Consider the following 7,390-nt stretch of genomic DNA (forward strand, 5'->3'; position numbering starts at 1 on the left):
ATATATTATTATTATTATTATTATTATTATTATTATTATTTTGATGTATTGTTGAATTCTGTTGGCTAGGATTTTGTTGAAAATCTTTGCATCTATATGTTCATGAGGGATACTAGTCTATAATTTTCTTTTGTAGTGCTGTCCTTCTCCGTTTTTGGTATTAGAATTATGCTTGTTTTATAGAATGTATTAAGATGCTTTCCATCTTATTCTATAACCTGGAATAATTTGAGTAGATAAAATGACAGCTCTTCCCTGAATGCTTGGTAAAACTCACCATTGAAGCCATCTGAACCTGGATTTTTTTTGTTTGGGAGTTTTTTGATGATGTGGTCATTTTCTTCCTTTGTTATAGATCAGTTCAAGTTTTCTACTTCACTCTGTGTAAGTTTAGTTAGCTCATGTGTTCCTAAAAATGTATACATATCCTCTAAATTTTCAAATTTGTTGGAATACAACTCTTCATAATACTCTCTAATTATCCTTTTTATTTAGATTACTTCTGTTGTGACATCACATATCTGGTTTCTTATGCATGTTATTTGTGTCTTTGTTGGCAGTTTTTTTTTTTTTTTTTCTTTCAGGGTTTTATATATGTTCCCCATTGCTTTCTTGCCTACATGGTCTCTGCTGAAAGTTCAGTACTTAATCTTATTTGCTTGTCTTTCTAAGTAACACTTCTCTTTTCCCTAGCTGCTTTTAAGATTCTCCCTTTGTCTTTGATTTTGGAGATCTTGATTATGATATGTCTGGGTGATTTTCTTTTGGGGTCTATACTGCCTGGGGTTCATTCAGCTTATTGAATGCTTGAATTTTTACCCTTCAAAATGTTAGGGGAATTTTCTTCCAGAACTCCTCAACTATGTCCTCTGTGGCCTTCTGTGATTCTTCTTGTTTTGGAATTCCAATAATACTCAAGTTATTCCTCTTCATGCTATCACATGAATCTTAGACTTTTCTTCAGAGTTTATTATCATTTTTTTCTGCTTGCTCTTCTTTCTTAGTGGTATCGATAGATGTGTCTTCCAGCTTGCTGGGTCTGGCTTCCAGCTCTTCAATTCTATTCCTTTGCCCTTTGAATATATTGTCTATTTCTGATATTTCATTATTAATTATTTGGACCTCTTTTTTCAGGGTTTAAATGGTTTCCAATGATGTATTTGTCTTATTTGATTGTTCCTGTAGTGCTGCCCTGATTTCTTCCTTATTTTCTCAATTCTTCTGTTGAGCATTTGGAATGCATCTCAATATCATTCTCATTAATTCCTTCTCAGAGAGTTCCAAAGCCTACCCTCCTTACAATGTGATGTCTAGGTGTACCTCCAGCTCATTTGTCTCAGTTACTTTATTTTGTTTTAGGATGTGTGTCAATATGGTCAGTTGTTTCTTGAGAAACTCCAATAATTGTATCATTGTGCTTTTTGATTGCCTCCAGGAAGATGTGATGAAGAGATTGGCTTCCCTTTTTTGAATTACTCAACTCAGAGTAATCATAACAGGTGCTGACTGTATATCTGGTGTATAACAGGTGGTATTGGTTCTTGCCTGGATGATGGGATTTTATTGGGTGTGACTGTAGCTTGGCTATATGACCGCAATTACTGTCCGTGTTTGGGTAATGTAGGGAGAGAAAGTGTTCCCTAAAGATAAAACAGTGACCAAAAACCAAAACACTAACAGAAAAAAAAAAAAAAAAAGTTGATACTATAGTCTACAATCTTAGAAAAGAAAAAATAAAAAAATCTAACACAGAATGAATATGACTTTAATGCCCCTTTCTTGGCTTCTTGTCTTCAAGGCCACCTGAGAAATTTCAAGATGTTATTGTTAATCCTAAAGACTCAGGATTTAAATTTTGGTCTATTCCTTTTAGTCTGTCTCTCTACCACTCCACAACCCCGGTTCAGGACTTTTTCATAGTGATAAACAATTTCAGGTCAGCTATAGCCATTTTACAAGTCCTGGTGTGGTGCTGTGGGTTAATGCACCAGACTGCAAAGTTGTTTGAATTGCAAGGTTGGCCGTTCAAGCTCATCAGCTGCTACTTGGAAATCCTATACAGGGTTGCTATGGGTTGGAATTGACTCGATGGCACTTAATGACAACAACATAGCCATTTTAAGCAGTGTGCCTGGTTTTTGCTGGGCAGATCCATGCACATGTCAGAGGTTGGGGGATGTCCACTCACTCAGGCAAACCCTCTAGTCACCAGAGTGGAGGTGAACAGACAATGAGAGGCCATTTGTTGTGGTTGTTGTTAAGTACTGTGGAGTCAGTTCCGACTCATAGTGACCCTTCATAGGGTTTCCAAGGCTGTAAATCTTTACGGGAGCAGAACGCCTCATCTTTCTCCCATGGAACCACTGGTAGTTTCGAACTGCTGACCTTCAGTTTAGCAGCCCAATTCGTAACCACTACACTACAGAAGAGAGAAAAGAAAAGAATGCCCACCATGTTATCTCTGAGGATAGGTCAGACCTCTGTGGTGGGAGAGCTCCTGTGATCTTTCATCAGCTCTGTCATGCCCAAGATAGCCACTCTGGGAGCTGGGTGGGTGCTGTAGATCAGAAAACACTACCTTTCTTGCTTCTGCTACAAATTCCAAGGGCTGTAAGCCTTTGCACTTTCTAAATATTATTTGATATGTAGTTCAGGGTTCTGAGATCATCCCCTGAACTTGCTTTGTCCAGTATTCTGTGTTATTGCTGGTGGATATCTGCACCACACTTCTCCCTAATCTGCCATTAAGCTCTGCTTCCTAATTAGAATTTGATAACAAGGATCTGAACTACTACTACTACCCAATCATTTCTTTTCTTTCTTTTTTTGTGACATTTTTCATGAATTGAGTGAAGAGATTATCAGTTTCACATTCCTAAATTCATATACATTTTGTTTCTTTTCAGTGATTTCAGTTCCCTCAATTTAACATCACTTATCCAACTTCCTCCTTGAGTATTTTGTTGTCATTCCTCGTTTCTTACTCACTCTTCTGAACTTTGTCTTTGGGTAAATGCTTTGGATCGCAAATGGCTGATGTTTACTATACTTTATTAACTAGGCAAAAACACTGGACTACATGGATTACAAAAAATTATGAATAACATTTTGAAGAATGGGAATTCCAGAACACTTAATTATGCTCATAGGAACTCTGCATAAAACAAGAGATATTGTTGAATAGAACAAGGGGATACTGAATGGTTCAAAATGAGGAAAGCTATATGACAGGTTGTATCCTTCCACCATATGTATTCAATATGTATAGTAAGCAAATAACCCAAGAAGCTGGATTATATGAAGAAGAACATGATATCAGATTGGAGGAAGGCTCATTCATGACCTGGAGGAGCAGATGACACATCTTTGCTTGCTGGAAGTGAAGAGAACTTGAAATACTTACCATTATAGACCAAAGATTACAGCCTTCAGTATGGTATGCAATTCAATGTAAAAGAAACACATATCCTCACAACTGGCCCAGTAAATAATATCATAATAAATTGAGAAAACATTGAAGTTGCTGAAGATTTAATTTTGCTCGGATCTACAATCAACATGCATGAAAACTGCAGTCTAGATATCAAAGGACATATTGCATTAGGGGAATCCCCAAACTGTTAAAGAACAAAAATGTTGCCTTGAGAACTAAGGTGAACCTAACAGAAGCCATGGTATTCCCAATAGCCTCATATGCATTTGAAATTTTGAACAATAAATAAGCAGCACAGTAGCAGAATCAATGCATTTGAGTTACATTTTTAGTGAAGAATGTTGAAAGTAAAATTGAGTGCCAGAACCAACAAATCAGTGTTGGAAGGAATACCCAGAATGCTCCTTAGAATCAAGTTTGGCAAGACTTCATATTTAATACTTAGGACTTGTTGTCAGGACGGACGAATCCCTGGAGCAGGACATCATACTTGAGAAAGTGGGGGAAAGGGGAGCAACAAACTGAGAAAGATCCACAATGATAGCACAATGATCGACACAGTTATAGCAAAAATCAACTCAAACATAACAACAGTTGTGCAGAGTGCTCAGGACTGGAAAGTGTTTTGTTCTTTTGTGCATAGTGTAACCATGAGTCTGAACTGATTCTAGGGCACCTAACAACAAGCTTTTTATTTGTGATTATTCCTTTTTTGTGTGTGTCTTAAGACAAAAAGGAGTCCTGGTGTGGCCCTGTAGGTTAATGTGCCAGACTGCAAAGCCGTTTGAACTGCAAAGTCGGTGGTTCAAGCTCACCAGTTGCTCCTTGGAAACCCTATACAGGGTCTCTATGGGTCAGAACTGACTTGATGGCACTTAACAACAACCAACAAAAAAAGACAAATCTTAGCTCTAGAAATTTAAATATTTCATCATTCAGTTAAATTGTTTTATAATAGTACTTTTTTCCACGTCATGTTTCTTCTCATCTTACTATCAAATGAAATGGTCTTAATCCATTGCAGATTTCTAAATAATCTTTACTGTTGATAATTTGTTGTGCTGTATCTTGTGAATAAAATAGAAACTATACTCTTTGTGTGTTGAAAATGGATGAGACAAAGTAATATGTGATTTCAGTCTAAAATGCAAACATCATTTTCTTGCCATTTGTAAAGAGAAGCCATATTTTGACCTTGCTGTTTCTTAAACATGAACTCAGTACATGAAGAAATAATGGAAACTTGGAATGCCTGGGAGACCAACAGGCAGATTTTCATTTGCCCTCGGATTCAGTGAGATTCACCCAGAGCAAAGGTCTGTGATCTGTCAGATATTCATTAATAGCAATTCTCTCTGGGAAAAAAAAAAAAAAAAAAAAAAAGTATTCTCCCTGAAGTCTTATTTGTCAGACAGATGATGCTGTGGGTATTTATTCTGTGATGTTGGGATTTTCCTGTTAGCTTGGATTTTTCCTAACTTATTAAAACACAAGTGGGAAGGCACATGAGGCAATAAAAGGTCAGGTTCTTGAGCACGCGAAAATTTTGACAAGGGAATCAAATTCAGTCATTTCCATTTTTACATCTAAACTTGTCTAGATACTCCAATGTCCTATGTGCTCCAATTTCCTACTTTTCATTCTTTGAAATATATTGAAGATTTGCAGACAGACTGACAGTGATGTGAATACCAAAGAGATTTTGAGTTATTGTTTCTGCAGTTGCTTTGTTCCTCTGTAAAGTGCATCTTGCTTAATCTCTATTGTAGTGCCAATCAGGTTGTCCTCAAGCACATGCATGACACAGCTTGTCATTTTGCCTACATAGCATTTGATGACAACATCAAGAATTTGTTCAGAGTCTCTGCCATTGAAATTACTGCAATGCAAAAGCCATTGCACTTTAAGGATTTACACAAATGTTGCAATTTCAATAATGAAAATTATTCTCATTTTCTTCTTTGAAAAAGCATTAATTAATAAGTGTTACATATTTTTATAAAAATTAATTTTAGACATGAACTTTTAGTCTGTAGTGTAGGGCTTAAAGGAGAGAAGAATTTTTTTGTAAGAAAAATGTGGTGTATATTTCTCATTTAATTTGCATCACACCTCTAGACAATAGATGTAATTATAAGGTGGGATCACTTTATAAGCAATGACTGAGGCTAAGAGACATGAGGGAACTTGAAGGGTAAATAAGTCTGATCAGGTTATCAGTTTGGAACTCATTTTCTTTTTGCTACATTAGAATTTCACATTTTTTTTTCCAACTGAGTGAAACAGATTTTAATAGGCATTCATAGCAAGTAAAACAGGGTTTGATTGTATGATAAAACATTTGGAAAGTCTAGTTTAATCCATATTACTCCTATATCTTTGCTTCCATACTTCTCAAAAATATTATAAGTCCTGATATGGTTGTATAGGAACGAAACTTAAACGAAAGGTTGATGTGAACCACAAGGTCAGTGGTTCAAACTTACTATCTGCTCCTTGGAAACCTTATACAGAATCGTTATGAGTCAGAGCCAGCTCAACAGTAGTACTTAACAACATAGTTCAATGTTACACACTCCCCAAATAAATTTGATTTCCTTTCAAATTAATATTAAATTAATATTAAATGTTAACATTTAAATATTTAAATTAAAATAGTTACAAGGAATAAAATTTGACAATCACGGTGCTGTATTTATGGACATTTCTCAACAGGAGTTCTGGTAATGCAGTGGTTAGGTACTCAATTACCAAAAGATCAGAAGGTTGAACCCATAAGCCACTCACTCAATGGGAGAAAGATATCTCAGTGTGATTCCATAAAGATTTGTAGCCTTGGAAACCTTATGTGGTACTTCTACTCTGTCCTAAGAGGTAGTTCTTCTCTGTCCTATGAGTCAGAATTGACAAGAGGCTTGAGTTGAATTTGACTTCTGGGTCTGAATAAAATCAAGCTCATTTTCAAAAACAGGGAGTCACAAAGTCGGTTTTCCTTTAAGGTAAAGTGGAAACGTTTGCTTAAGTAGTGACTGTAGGCATGCGTTGAGGTTTACTTGTAGTTTGTTTTCAATATTATTCTAAAATCACAGAGAAGATGTAAGCCTTCTATATTCTCCTAAATCCTCACTTCATTAAAGAAAGGAAGACAAAAATAATCAGATTATGCTATTATTTCTCTCAAGGAGATTTGTATTAGAAATTTTTAATCAGTTTTATTTTATTAAAAAGTTCCATTTGCACTATACCAAAGGAGTCCTTGTATTGGGCCAGCAGTTCAAATCCACGAACCCCTCTGTGGGAAAAAGATAAGGTAGTCTGCTCCTGTAAAGATTTGCAGTTTGGAATTGCTATGTAGCATACATATGAGTTAGAATTTACTGGATAGCAGTGGGCTTTTTGGTTTGGCACTATATCAAGAAACCAATAAAAAAAACCTTCAGAATATGGCAAGAACTTTGAAAAAAGAAAGACAAATTCTCTTTTACAGATAATTCCACATTGGTGACCAAAAGTGTTAAAGATAGAATTTTTTTTTTAACCTTTGCTTTCCATTGTCACTAATGCTTTGTCTCTAGACTGTCTACAACACAGAGACACAGATACACACATACACACACAATTCTAATATGAAAACCAGAAGATGTAAAATTTGAACTACCGATGATATAAACAGAATTATTTGAAGTCTCTAGTTTGACCAGGTTTATTCATAACAGGAGGCCAGGAATGAATAACAGTATGAATAAGCTAGACAAGTTTCCTGATCGTATGTGACTTATAATCAAGTGTGGACATAGAAATGGAAATTGAATGTGAATATGTTAGGAAAGGACAGGTTTACAGTGCATTAGACATAGAATTATGTCCTCCCAGAACACATGTTGAGAATCTAACACCTGTATCTGTGAATGTGACCCTGTTTGGAAAGTTTTTTGGTTATGCTAACATGATCGTTAT

The sequence above is a fragment of the Chrysochloris asiatica genome, unplaced genomic scaffold (genome assembly GCF_000296735.1).
Source record: "Chrysochloris asiatica unplaced genomic scaffold, ChrAsi1.0 scaffold00088, whole genome shotgun sequence".
In the NCBI taxonomy this organism is placed as follows: domain Eukaryota; kingdom Metazoa; phylum Chordata; class Mammalia; order Afrosoricida; family Chrysochloridae; genus Chrysochloris; species Chrysochloris asiatica.